The 15,503-nt window shown below is 38.4% G+C and overlaps 1 long non-coding RNA gene across 1 annotated transcript in view; it reads right to left on the bottom strand.

Moving 5' to 3' along the window:
• The window catches only part of LOC106829303 (uncharacterized), a 267,300-nt gene that overhangs the window by 250,867 nt on the left and 930 nt on the right, over positions 1 to 15,503 (bottom strand). The window contains exon 2 of the long non-coding RNA XR_011503275.1: positions 14,095 to 14,164. This is a non-coding gene — a long non-coding RNA (uncharacterized lncRNA). The remainder of the gene's footprint in view (positions 1 to 14,094; positions 14,165 to 15,503) is intronic.

Here is a 15,503-nt window from a genome sequence, read left to right as displayed (position 1 = left end):
GCTCAAATCCTCATAATCTTCTGCCTGGATTCTCCACTCCCTCTCCCTCTAATTTTTCCTGAAAGCTGATGCCGAAATGTTACTTTTTCAAAAATGAAAATATGAACACATTTTATTTACTTTCCCAATTTAAATGTACTGGTTATTGAAGTTAGAGGTGTGAAAATTCCAACTGGGAAAACTCTAACATCTTAAATGTGCTCTGTCTAATAAATCTGATTATCAATGCAGCTTTTGGGCATGGGGCCTTTGGTACATCCATGCAGTTTCTTTGGCAGAAACTATAGAATTGAAAAGATAAGATAGCTAAGGATGGGGGCCAGCCCGGTGGCGCAGCGGTAAGTTCGCACATTCCGTTTCTCATTGGCCTGGGTTCACTGGTTCGGATCCCGGGTGCAGACATGGCACCACTTGGCAAAAGCCATGCTGTGGTAGGCATCCCATATATAAAGTGGAGGAAGATGGGCGTGGATGTTGGCTCGGGGCCGGTCTTCCTCAGCAAGAAGAGGAGAATTGGCAGCAGTTAGCTCTGGGCTAATCCTCCTCCTCAAAAACAAAAAGATAGCTAAGGATGGAGTTCTAGAAAATACATCAGAGGAAACTAAAGAATAAAAGAGAGAATTTAGTGGGGAAAAAGCTGAGGGCATGAGACAGATCTTCCCAGTGATTCTGTGGGGTAGTCAGGTAAGTAACTATGTTAATTTTGAGAACCCTGTCTCAGGATATTTAGCCAAGGTCACATAACTAGCATGGATGTAACCAGGACTAAAGCCCAGATTACAGCCACAGCCAGCATTCTGCATACGTTACTTCTTTCTTCATCCAACAGTCCTCAGTAATCCTAACCTTTGAAATGTCATGACTTCTTATACTGCCTCGTGCTGATACCTCAGTTCTCTTAAATTATGCTCTCCCTAAGAGCAGGAACCATATCTTACTATATTTTTTAATCAACAAAGGTGCCTAGCACAGTGGAGCACTAATTCCTTCTTGTGTAATATTAACTATTATTCTAACACATATTTTCCTAAATCTTTTAGAGTTCTCTGAAGACTGGCACATATTTTTTAAACTGTTTTGCTGTTGAAAGAGGTTGAGAGAAAGCATGCTACACATAGAAGAGTATAGTACACATAGCAACCCTATGGCTTAGATTTTCTTAGATCAGGGGCAATTTCAAATCTTTTGTTCCACTGTTACCATTAATGGATGCTATGGTTCAAAAAAATATGGCAACCATATCCTTAATATTAGTTTGAATTGTTGTCCAATGTAAAAGTTGTGCTGTAAGTGAAGAGCCAGGAAAACCTAGATGAGGTGAGAAAGTATCTTGATTGACTTAGTAAAGTGTTCTCAACTTAAAGTATAAATAAAATTTTGCTTCATCTTGACCACTGAATATACTCCATACCCTCAGACTAATATTGAATATCTACCTGCTGTTAATATATTACACATGTTCAGTATAGTTTTTTTTAATATTATATCACTAAAAAAGCTCATCAGTGCTCATCATTCAGACTAATTGAAGAAAAGGGTAACATGATAAAAAGTTTGAATGATAAATTATGTGAAAGTAATCTTTCTGCTTAAAACATACAGAGTAAATACATGATACCTAGTTGAGTTCTCCAGAAATCGCTTCAGTGAATAAATTTGAAATTAGCATATTTATAGCGGTGTCCCTTTGAAGTATATAAAGACTCGTGGCAAGTTTGTTCTCTTGAGTAGTTTCTAACATAAACTGGCAATTTTATTAATACTGTTAATTTGCCTAGGAAACCGTTTTTACACAGCTGGTACAAGAAAATTTGGAGCAAGTAATCATGGGATGCAAATTCACTGAGTGTAAATAAATGCTTTACTTGCACATAGATTGCTGCCATTTAATTTAGTGAGCATTTCTAAATTATTTATTCACAGAAATTTAAGAAGCCCTCTTTCTAAGAAGTGAAAATGTTAATTTGTGAGAGCATTGTGATGCTTACATGGAGCTGTCATGGACAAGAAAGAAGAAGGATCCCACCACAGTTGCATTAAAAAGTAGTTTCTGGGAGTGACAGACTGGAAAAGAATGCAAAATTTTAAAATAAGTCCCAGCTCATATAGATTCCAACAGCCTTTAATTCCCTTCACCAAAGACTTCCTAAAACTGCATGCATTGCAAAAAGTCTGAAGTCTTGTCTTAATACTCAATTGAGCATTCACTATCAAGCAATACATTATTCAAATGGCAAGTCTGATTACATCTTTTCAAATTACTACATTTTCCACTTATTCTGAAGACCAAGATGAACGGAGTACGTATGTTACCACCAAAGGGGGGTCTTCTACTCACTACAAAGACAAGCTAACAGTTGAGAGGCAAAGCAGTAGGAGACAAAGGGTTTTATTATAGCTTGTTGGAAGATGGGGGGACTAATGTCCAAAAGAACCATCTTAAGGTGAGAACAGAATCTTGAAGCAGTTATACAGGCCAGTGGGTTATAGTGGAGGGGGTTAGGAATGTTGACCCTGTGGTGTTACAGACTGGGAGTCGCCACACCAGATCCTTCAGTTGTCATGGATACCAGCATAGAATCTCTGTACAAGGATCATCACATTCCTAGGGAGCTTAAAAGAACAAAATTATTGTCTTATCACAGCTGGGTGGGGCCATAAAATCTACAAAGCATGTATAGTTCCTAGAGGGTGCATATCCAGCAGGCTTAGTTAATCAGAGGTCATTCAAAGTTACCATATGGTCTCTTTTCTACAATATGGCTTCCCTTACTTATGTTGAGCTGGTATCATGTATCACTCAGGTCCCAGAAAGAAGAGATGGCTCATTCAAACCGGATAATTGAGGAGAATTTAATAGAGAGACTACAAAAGGATAGGGTTAGGGGAAAGCAATTAGGAATAAAGGCTTTACCCCAGGGCTAGCAATTGTGGGGAGGTATTACTTCATATATCTGACGTTAAGAAGGGAAAGAATAGCTACTCAAACCTGGAGAGAGAAGGGCAATTAACAGGATCTACATCCTTTGCAAGAGGGACCAGCCAAGCTATTATGATCTACCAGGGAGAGCCCTTAGGGAATAAACGCCCTGACTTCAGTCTCCAGGGAGATTTCCACGGGTTGAACACAACCAGAAGCCAGAGGGCAAAAGAATTTTTAGATGCAGTCCAAATAGGTCCATCCCCTGGGGCACAGAGAGGGTGGAGAAGAGTAGAGAGTGAATCTGGAGAGCATACGGAAAATATCCAATATAGTGCTCTTTTGCTGCAAGTAACAGAAAATCTAACTCAAACTTGTCAAAGCAAACGGAATTCATTGACTTACATATCTGAAAATTATAGGGGTAGCTCTTATCTTCAGGCCCAGCTTCACCCAGCATCTCAAAGGGTGTCCCTGGGACTCTGTCTTTCCATCTCTCAGCTCTGTTCTCTTCCATGTAGACTTTATTCAAAGTGGCAAGATATCTAATAGCAGTTTCAGGTTGAATTCCAGAAAAAAATAGTTAAAGAATAATAAAATAAAATAATAATAAAGTGAAAAATATAAGGTCTGGGCCAGCCCTGTGGCACAGTGGTTATGTGTGACACATTCCACTTCAGTGTCCCACGTTCACAGGTTCGGATCCCCACGTGGACCTACGCCACTTGTCAGCCACATTGTGGGGGCAACCCATATACAAAGTAGGGGAGGACTGGCACAGATGTTAGCTCAGGGCTAACCTTCCTCAGCAAAATATAAAATAAAATAAAAGGTCCTTTCAACTTTACTCAGAGTTCCTGAGCTTGACTCTCACTGGCCTCAGTCACCTGCCCACTCCTAATCAATTTAATCAGAGGAATGAAATAGGATGATTAGCCTGTTCGGAATCACATGCCTATCCTTTGACTCAAAAGTTTAAGCCACACAAAGTTCAAGGACAGAGGGTAGGGGCAAGGTGGGTACTGTTACCAAAATTAGGAAAGATGGATGCAAGGCAGCCAAAAGATAACAAATGGCCACTAAGGCCTATTTTGTAATCCAATTCACTTCTCAGCTCTAATTATCACGATGTTCAGGAATATATGAATCCACCAGTTTGAGCCGAGCCAGTAGCATTAGAAAAATATGCTTACAATTTCCACCTTTCCTCTAATTTCCACATTTTATGCCAATGAAGCCATGACACATTTATTTATATGTATATATTAATATATACATATATGTATATACTGATATCCATGTATGTATGTACATAAAATTTCCCATGATGCAATAATTTGATTTGTTGCAGTATTAAACATTTATATTAGCTTTCTAGATCTATAAGCACTGTGCGCAACACAAGCATTCTCTTTAGGTTGCTAATTCCTGAAAAAGAGGAACCATTTCTGTTTTAGTTGTTAGTTTAATTTTCTTCCCAAACTACCAGCATAGGAGGATGAATTAATGAGTCAATTTGATGTTAATAATGATAAAATTACACTTAGGAGTAGTTTTCTCTGAAAAGGAAGTATCTTTTTTCCCAACATAAACAGTTTTGAAACCCAAAATACCACACTGTCACAGAAATTTAAAGCTAGAAAGGCCCAGATTATTTTAGGAACTGAGAACCAACAAAGTTGAAGTGACCTAAAACTAGAGAGAATTTTAAAATCAAATCTTAAAAAAATGACAGTCTACGTCCCAGAGATATTATAGTATGATGAGGTAATATGAGCAGAGCTGCTATATTTTAACCAGGGATACTACATAAACTTGCAATCCATAGTAAATTTTATCATGTGAGTGGCAAGGGACTATTAAGGATGAGCCTAGATGTGTATTCCCCTTAAATCATCCTGTTTAGGGAAGAAGAGCTTTAACCAGATAGACATAGGCTTCAGTTCTCTCAGGTCACATCTATAAGGTAAATGTAGTTTTTCATTGTAGCTGTGTACTTGCTGATAAGACAAAGTGAAGAATGCGAGTACTTAATCATCACATCTTTAAAATGACACAGAAGACCATCTATTTTTAGCTGTCTAAGGTTCTTTCTTACCTTTCCTCTCAATAATGTACCTACATATTAGTTTCTAAAGTGCTTACGTACACAAAGTACATTAGCTTCTCATAGGTTTGTAGGCTGGCTTCATGTTTATTCCTCTACATAAATGAGCACATCTCTAAAATTATCCAGTAATGAATCTAAAGCTAAATTGCTTAGAAAAGCAACTGGGGAGCAGGAAGTCATTTTCTTTTAGCCTGTTTAACAAGAAGCTAACCGAGATGTACCAAAATGAAAACTCAATACTATTTAAGATTGCTTTCCCTTTGTCCTCTTCCTCCTCCCTGGTTGTTTTTGAGCTGGAGGACTTAAATAATGCCACTACGACACCCAAGTAGAAAGGTTGTCCACTTTGGATTTTAATTAGTCTCATTTTTAGAAGTTGGTCTCCTTGGAGATCAATTGAAGGACTTATCTAGCTTGATTCCCTTCTCTCAGACGCTGCAGTACAGCATTGCCTGTTGTACAATGTCTTGAAAACAATTTTTTCATATATTTTGTCCAGTTTTTTTTTTCAGTTGTTTATTGTGGAAGGGTTAGTCTGGCACCAGTTAACCAGTCATAGCTACAAGTAAAAGTCAAGGCTTTTGATTCTCTCCATTTATACTATTATTGGCAATTCCTAAAATAATGGGTATTCTTCTACGTAGGTCCCCCACTGAGAAGAGGATCACCATTTAATCATTTGGACCAGAAAAAAACCTCAATTAATAATTCACAAATCATACTGTCATACCTTATCCCCAATTTCCATAGATATGTAAACTAGATTGTATAGTCAAATTTTATCCCTACCATAATGACTATAATCCAGATATGTGATGGAGAGAGATAGGGCTAGAAGATTGACTCAAAACAGGACGAAAGAAAACTTACTAAAAGAGAAGAGGAGGATGGGAACTAAAAATGACTCCCTGGAGAACAAAAGAAAAGCAACTTCCTGGAGAACAAAGGAGGGATTAAGTTCTCCTCTTTTCTAATAAAATTGGAGAGTTTCAGACTTTAATAATATAGGACCCTGTAATCAATGACAGGATAGGGAGCTGCTGTTGGCCCACTGCGTGTCCTTGGGAAAATAAAACATAAGACTCTAGAAGAGAGCAAACAGGCTTAAGTGAGGAAGATCTAAGAGGATTTTCATGGTTCCTCCGAGACTTGAGATGTGATGTGGTAAGGCTAGCCTTGGAGAAGAAGCGTCACATGATCCAGGTGAACACCAGTCTTGCATAGATCTCAGGAGAAACTGAAATGAACACTTACGATAGAGTTTCAGGAAAATGGGGAGGGGTACAATCTAAATGGATAAGCATGCCAGAAAGTCTCGCTTATGAGTTCTGAGAAGAAGTAAGCCATCAAGGTTTGAAAAAGACAAACAGGTAAACAGGTTTGTGAAGACCGAGATTGCCCAGAAAACTTCAGCAGCAATATGCTACCAATCTACCTAGTGTTTCGTGTACAAAACATATTTTTGTTTAATCATTTTTAGTAGAATCTGTCATAAGAAAACTTGCTCACAATTCAACTTTCTCTCCCCCTGAACTCTCTCTCTTCCCCATGAACACTGGGGAAGGAGATTATGTCAACCCAGAATATTGCATAAAACAAATTTCCTAGTGAACAGCATAAAAATTTCACTGATTAAGTTTTCTGCACTAATTCCAAGTGTCCTCCATAGACTCTTTTGTTACATAATAGTTCAGGAAATGAGTATCCTTAATTCAGCCAGAAAGAAGAGTCAATGGCAAAGGCTTGGAAACATTTTAATTATACAGAGATGATCAACGCAACGGTATTTGTTAGCGAAATTATACCTTACTATTGTGAATTTTATTCTTTTTTAAATCTTTACATTTTAACAAGGGTATTAGTTTTTCCATTCCGTGGAATTGACAAAAGTTATAAAAATAACCCACTTTTCTTTCATATCTAAGTCCATAGGTATAAAATTAAGGAAGATTCATCAGGATGAAAGCAAAACATCAGCAATAACCATTCGTGCTATCTTTTTTCAATTAGGATGTTTCTATGACATATGTTTCTATGTTCATCACTGAATTTCTAGAACCTAGAGCTGCTTGGCACAGTGGGTATTCAATAAACATTAGGTGAATAAATAAATTGCAACTCTCATAGTCATGCTAGTTACCACGATGTCAGTGAAAATGAATACAATAAATTCTGGATCATCAGCTAATCAAAAGCCTAAGTGTCACAGAAAAATAACAACAAAAACAAAAGCAAAAACATTCCTAACATGATGGTGTTTGGTTTTGTTACTGTTGGAGAAGAGGTTGATATGTGACCACAGAAATGGGCATGAAACAGTTAACAGCAAAACCCTAGGCTACTACAATTAGGAGTGACGTTTTATAGCTCAAAAAGGGAAGTCACCTGAAGTCAATGACTCACGCAAAATGGGACATAGTTCTTTACTCAGTGCTCAACATGGAAGTTACATTGCAGAAATCACCATGGTGGATAAGGAATCTAGATCTTGGAAACAGCAAAATTAAAAGCACTAAAAGCTTAGAGATTCAGTCAATTAAGGCCCTTAACTGAAATTAAAACAATTTCAAACCAAACTGTAACTAAATTTCTACAATTCATATTACAACTCTGATATAAGTAAGAAGTGATGATTCAACTCAGATAGTGGGTATGGACAAGCGTGGAACCCAGTAGACTGAATGATGCAAAATTTCTAAGCATTCGCAGTCCCTTCAGCTGTTCTTCATACAACATGGTCTCTAGCTGCTTCATCATCACAGGGTTATACTGCTCCAAACAAGCGTCATTGTCTTCAATGCGGCATTGAAATACAACACAATTGTAATGGTTAATTTTATGTATCACTTGACAGGGCCATGGTACCCAAGTACATGATCAAACATTATTCTGGATGTTCTGTGAGGGCGTTTTGGGATGAGAATAACATTTTTTTTTTTTTTTTGAGAAAGATTAGCCCTGAGCTAACTGCTGTCAATCCTCCTCTTTTTGCTGAGGAAGGCTGGCCCTGAGCTAACATCCGTGCCCATCTTCCCCTACTTCATATGTGGGATGCCTACACAGCATGGCTTTTCAACCGGTGCCATGTTCGCACCCAAAATCCAAACCAGCGAACCCCAGGCCGCCAAAGCAGAATGTGTGCACTTAACCGCTACGCCACTGGGCTGGCCAGAGAATAACATTTAAATTGGTGGATTTTTGAGTAAAGCAGAATGCTCTCCATAACGTGGGTGGGCCTCATCCAATCAGTGAAGGCCAGAATAGAACAAGAGACTGACCTCTCTGGAGCAAGAAGGAATTCTGCCTACAGATGGCCTTCAGATTTGAACTGCAACATCAGCTCTTCCTGGGTCTCCAGCCTGATGGCCTTCAGACTTGAACTGCAGCATCCGCTCTTCCTGGATTTCCAGCCTGCCAGCCCACCCTGCAGATTTTGGATTTGCCAGCCTCCATAAAATCACACGAGCCAACTCCTTAGACTCCTTCTCTATATATACATATCCTACTGGTTCTGTTTCTCTGGATAACCCTGACTACCACAAGTATGCAGATATTTGTCCTATATGCACAGAACACAACAGAAATGCTATCCCTAGTCATACCTCAGAGAGACTATCCTTAGTCACAGATACAATTAAATCAACAATTAACACAGATAAAAGATAAAAAACAAATGTAAACCAGGGAGAAAAAAAAAATAAAGGGAGGAAGAGAGAAAATTACATTTGCATTTTTAGCTATCACATCATTTATTCATATTTGAGCTTAAAGAAAAAAAATTCCTTTAAAGTTTTTTTTAAAAAGATAACCCATCTGCTTCTGGAGTATCCAGTTACCAGGCTCCCTGTACCTGTCCAGAAAGCACTTTTATTCCAAGTTGAACCAACAATATGGACTACTTTTTTGGAATACTATCTTTCGTCCGTTGCTGTAATTTCCAAACCACAAGTTTTGTTTGCCATAACTACCTCCCAAGCCAAGAGATGGTCTCACTGCCCAGAATCGGAATTTATTTCCAGGTCCCCTTCCAAGAAACCTGGTTAATTAAGCCTTGCTCAGTCACGTATGTTACATATATGACATACTATGTCCCATCGCTTACTCTGTGTGATATCTACATGTAAATATTTGTACATTGTTATTCATTCACTCAAACATATTTATTTAGTTCCTGATATGTGCAAGGTGCTGAGCGAGTTATTGAGTACAGAGTCATGAACAAGACAGATATGGCCCTGCCTTCATGGATCTCATATTTTAGTGGGGAAGACAAATAACCACTAAGGAAATAAATTACGATAACTGTTAGGATGGAAAGAAAAGGAGTGTTATGAGAGGGAAGAGGCCACCTTTAAGTTGAATCTTGAAGATAAAAAGAAAATAAAGAAAAGTGAGGGAAGAGTATTTTAGAAAACAGCAAATACAAAAGCTCCGAAGTGGGGAAAACTTGGGAGTACTTAGAAAATATCAGAAAATCTATGTGGTTGAATCCTGATGATTGATGGAGAGGACTGAAAACAAGGTAGGATACGTAGGCAGAGACCAGATCATAAAGGGCTTTTTTTTTTTTAAAGATTGGCACCTGAGCTAACAACTATTGCCAATCTTCTTTTTTTTTTTCCTGCTTTTTCTCCCCAACTATTCTAGTTGTAGGTCCTTCTAGTTGTGGCATGTGGGATGCCACCTCAGCATGGCCTGATGAGCGGTGCCATGTCTGCGCTCAGGATCCGAACCAGTGAAACCCTGGGCCGGTGAAACGGAGCGCGTGAACGTAACCACTCGGCCACAGGGCCAGCCCCCATAAGGGGCTTTATAGTGAATTTTTTAGGGCAAAGAATGGAGCCCTCCTGTACTTGAAAATTAGATTCCCTTCTGAGAAAGTGAAACCCAGAAAGACTAAAGCACAATGCACAAGAATCACCATCTGTGGAATGATTACAAGCAGAAAAGAAAACATGAGTGAGAGGCTGGAGAGTTTGAGAAACACACAATTCCAGAGTGACTACAGTATAGACACAGAGAAAAATGATTAGAATATGATTATAACCTAAGCTGAAACACAATCAATGATACTGGACCCCACCTAAAGAAGTAATCTGTTAACAACTCTGAGATATTCCCTAAAGGCACCTCTCCAGCCATCATTTCATATGTACATGGCGGTAGTGGGGCGGAAGCACAGGGGCTTAAAGAAAGACATGAAGTTTCAGCACTTGGACTATTTTCATCACTGATCATAAGAACACTAAGGATTAGATCTCAAAGTTCATTCTGTCTAATCCCTTAGTTTTAAAGGTGACAAGAGAGGTTTAGGAGATTAGATGATCTGCCCCCAAAACACAGCTGGAACTCCTGGGCTAAACTGTTTCCACTGTGATAACTCCCGACCGGACGGTAATATGTATTCATTGTACTACACCATTTTATATACAGGACTTGAACATCTGTGGGTTTCGGTATCCATGGGGGTTCCTGGAACCAATTCCCACTGGATACCTAGGGACAACAGTTGCTCACACTCTTAATCTCACATAGGAGTTGAAATTTCATATTCTCATTCCATGCAATTGATAGGTAAATTTTTAAATGAAATTATGTTTCCTAAGAAATAAGAGCTATTTAGCCTTCTATGAATCCTTTCTCTTTCAACTATGAGCAATAGTTATTTAGTTAACTCCAGCCTATATGGCAACCAAAGTGATCCTTTTTATAATGAAAGTCATAATGTGCCTCTCTGCTTAAAACCCTGAAGTGACTCCCATTCCACCAAGCGTAAAAGCCAAGCTCCTTCAATAGCCTACAAACTCTGCACCTCTGTGCTCACTCTTTGCTTGCTACACTGTCTTCCCTGCTGTTACTCAATACATCAAGTACCTTCCTGCCTTAGGACCTTTGCACTGACTGTTCCCTCGGCCTCTAACTCCTTTCTCCCACACAAGCTGAATGACTAATTCCTTCATCTCTTTCAAGTCTTCGCTCACATGTCATCTTCTCAATGAGACCTGCCCTGACCATTCTATTTAAAATACTACAGCCACCCCTCTGCACTTCCAATGCCTCTCACCCTGCTTTGCTTCTTTTACTATAGGATTTATCACTTTCTAATATACTACATCATTTACTTTCTCATTATGTTTGCTGCTTGTTGTCTGTCTCCCTCCACCAGAATATAAGCGCCATGAAGGCAGGAATCTCGGTCTATTTTTTTCACTATTATATTCCTAACATCTGAAACAGTGCCTAACCCCCAACAAATATTTGCTGAATGAATTAATTCATTCATTTAATTAACTGCATTTGGAAATTTGACCACTCTATGTCTACCAATAATCGAATGTCATGAATAAAGTGGGTAGAATCAAAGTTAAATCTTTACCCAGATATGCTGGATCTTCCAATGGATTCCATTCAGAAGGGTAATACATACTAAACCAATAAGACATTTCCAGTCTCTGAAATTCTTTGGTGCTGCCATCAATAAAACATAAAGGAGTTATTGTTTAGTAATTAAAAGATGATCAATTACTCTTTTTCAAAAAATGTCCAAACTTCACCTAAAATGGGTATCAAACCAATCCAGAAGGTACTGACAAGGAATACTATTTATAGTTGGCCCTCCATATCCACAAGTTTCACATTCACAGATTCAATCGAATTGAAATTTTGATGCACAGTTGGTAGAACCATGGATATCAAAGGCCCACTGTATTTTTTGTACTACACCATTTTATATAAGGGAGTTTAGCATCCGTAGATTTTGGTATCCAAGGGGTTTCTTGGAACCAATCTCCCATGGATACCAGGAGACAACTGTATTTAGCATCAATTAAACTGTCAATTTTTCTTTGTTATAATCTTGACATGTTCCCTTGCATAGTATTCTGAGAAACTACCATAAAATGAAATCTAAGCAGCATGTGCACAAGCGTGCATGCATGTGTGTGTGTGTGTATGTGGTTGTGTCTTTATAAGCAGTCATGACAAAGTACCTGAAGATAAGCACACTGGCCTATTCCATGTCAGTATCATATACATCTTTCAGCTGTTTTTTTTTTTTCAGCAATCATGATGGATTTGTTCTGAAATATCCTCATTCTATTTCCAAGTTTTTTGTAAACAAAGACAAACATGGAAAAAATGGCTGGCTGATAATAGCACTGCAGATGGCCACTGCGTATGGTCAAGCATTTGCACATCTCTGGGACTGCTGCCCACACCGTACATTTTTTATGACGCCAGTGTACCAACAACACCACCCCTACCCTATCCTGGAGTTGTGTAGTGTTCACCCCTGGGTCTGTTCAGAACTAACTGGTCTAGGTTGGAACTGAAATCAGTGATCTTTTCTCTTGGAAAAAGTAATTCAAAATTACTGACAATCAATATTAGACAATGAGATACGAACTGATTTACATTAACATAAAGTCCTCAAAACATTTACCAGTAACTAGAAAATAGAGGAGGTATTAGAGACACAACTATCTTAAAATAACCATATGATAGGTCACAATTCCCCATCCCTGAATCCTTGTTTAGTTGGCAGTAGGTTTTCTGGTAAAAGGTGGAAAAATGTGATACCCATAATGATCTTATAGCACCCTCAAGTGGATAAATATTAGACTGACACTGTTTTTCTTCTTGAAGAGGTGTTGGTCTATGATATGAAAAATAAAAAGAGAAGGTGATGGAATCCTTTCAAACAAAGACTATTGGATGAATGAAGATGTACCAACCCTTGTCAGAAGGGTTTGTAGTCTGAATTATTTTTCTAATAATAAAGATGGATTTTTGGCTGATCTAGCCATACTTTCCGTATAGTATTCCCCATTCTTCCTCGTCATATGTACCAAAGCTGTAATCTAAACCTCCTGCACCATACGCCTATGAATGAAACCAAGTAGCCCCACTATAGGAAAAAAGGTTCAAGGCTATCTTTATATGTCAACATAATAACATATTTTTTAAATAAAATAAGTTCCATGCATACATATTTACAGACTATATCCTCAAGGAGCATAGTTTCAGCTGATCCTCCAAACCATGTGGCAGGGTAGAAAGAGTACTAGATATATGGTAAGATAATGTGGATTCCAAGGTTAGTTTTTGAACAAATTATCAACCTCTCCATATCTGATTCTTCATTTTTAAAATGACAGAGTAGAAAAAGCAGAGGCTACTAGTTGGTGGCTTCTTAGTGTAATTAGTTAAGAATCTTTTGGTTCTAAACCATAAATTTACTCAAGCTGGCTTAGACAACAAAAAGGATTTTTTTTTTAAGAAAAAAAGAGGGAGGAAAAAAGAAACGCTGGAAAATTAAATAGAAGAGTATTAACATACTTCTAGGGTCTTATTCAGTTCTACCCACCTTTTCCTGATACGCACATCCCACCTGTAACCCCAGACAGCATGAAGCTTTGTTGAAATTGTTTACATCAGAGTCAAGAACCAAAAAGAATCTGTCTACAAATATTTCTCATATAGTCATAGATTATTTGTGTAAGTCCTTCCTGAATGGTAATATACAAGTTTCTGAGATCCAAATAGACTTTCTCTTTTTGCATACAGCGTCACTAGCAGCTATACATGTTACTTTGGGAAACTTGAGGGATCCAAGAAAAGCTACTTTCAGATATGCTGTTTTTGCCCCTGCTGTATGTGGCTACCTTGCTATGGCTAAGTTTTTGTGTTCTTTGCTAAATAAATCAGACATTTAATCTGTGTATGTGTGTGTGTACTCATGCAGGAGACAGGAAGTCTCTTCCCACAAATCTATAGCCTACCTGAAATGACACACTTGCATAACTAAACTTTTCATAAGTAAAATACCCCTACCTACCTCAATTTCACACTTGCAGTCTCTCGAATGGATCTTGCTTTTTCACATCTCTACTTATTCAATTATATTGCTCCTTCTGCTGGAAGACACATACTTGCCTTCTCCTCTCCTGTCTTATCCCCATCAACTCCACTACCTCATTACCCAGGCTAAAGGGATCAAAGCAGACACCTACTAGGTGTCCACAGCAATAGTACTCACCACTATGCCATATTTGTTTCTTCTTACCTCTACTCCTCTATTAAACCATGTACCACTCAAGAATCAGGTGTTTTCTTCATCTTTCTTTCTCCAGGGCCTAGGGAGTTAAAAGATGTACGTATGTGTCTATTTAGAAATGGAATTTGACATGACAATAAAAATAGGCCCAGCATCCAGACACCAAAGATCTGACTGTCTTGAATGCCCTGCCCTCTCTTCCCTCTCATATATTCACTTAATTATTCATACTGCTTAATCTGGAAACGTTATCTGGAAAAGATTTTTTAAAGATTTTTTTAAAAGGTCAAACTAGTAAACAAAAAATTAAGCAAAACATGAAAAAAAGTGTTTTCTTTCTACGTCCACCTTGAGAAGCCCCATATTGGGAAATAGTTTTGCCAAGATGAGAAGCAAAACTAGTCCCCTCACTTTCTCTCCTCACTCCCTTCAGTCCTACATCAAAGATCCAGTGCTCCGTCTCCTTCAAAGTCAAAGGGTATCTATGCCAGCAGAAAACAAATTCAAATCCACCTGCTATTGTAAAAGGCTTAATCCCCTGCTGTGGGGTGGTACCTGAGAAGTGAAGAACAAGGTTGCCTATGGCACTTAACTACTGTGACTGCCTCCATTTAAGGTCAGCACCAACCAAAGATAGAAAATTCCAGCCTAAGTTCTGATTACATTTGCTTAAAGTTTATTTTTTCTGTCTCTACTGTGTATACAGCAAGCGTTTGATAAATGTCACTCTTGATGAATGCCGCTTACTCTCTAAAAGCAGCTACTTCCTCCTGTTTTCATGGCCTTACCAAGGTAATTTTACATGTTCAAGATATGGGGTGGTTGGAGGTTACTCTGGTGTTGGAATTAGGAAAAAGAGTTGACAGACCCCAGAGTGATGAAGGCATGTGCTACTCAAGAATGGCCTCACAAGATGACATTCGCAGACTAAGTGCCACTGTCCGGCATCTGGTTCTCAGATGCTGGGCTTCTCAGTCCCTCCAGAGATAATTAGATCCTTAAAAACAGATCAACTCTATGTAAAATCACATATTTTCTTTACCAGAATGTTTATATAGTTCATTGTTACTGGTCAGCTTTCCTTTTCAGTGACAGCACCCTCTTTCCTAATAGCAGCCATACTCTAGAGTTACAGCTTAACACAAATCAGTCTGTACTATTGATTAAACTTTCCTGATGTGCCCACAGTGGCTTGAAATTTATCATCTTTTAAAATTGCATTCTTCTTTCTCGCGTTTTCTCAAGTCCCAATAAACTATTTACCTATTTGCTTGGATTTTTCACAAAATAGTGTGGAGACATACACTATATTGTGGGCTGGGTCTTCTATCCAAGTGATCGGACAGTGAAGGGCAAACTGATCAAAGACATGTGGCTAGAGAGGGGGCAGAATAAATGCCACCATTTATTTTTGTTCA

Source organism: Equus asinus, chromosome 5 (assembly GCF_041296235.1).
Source record: "Equus asinus isolate D_3611 breed Donkey chromosome 5, EquAss-T2T_v2, whole genome shotgun sequence".
In the NCBI taxonomy this organism is placed as follows: Eukaryota; Metazoa; Chordata; class Mammalia; order Perissodactyla; family Equidae; genus Equus; species Equus asinus.
The sequence above is the reverse complement of the archived record's forward strand: the minus strand, read 5'-3'. Positions and strand labels throughout refer to the sequence as shown.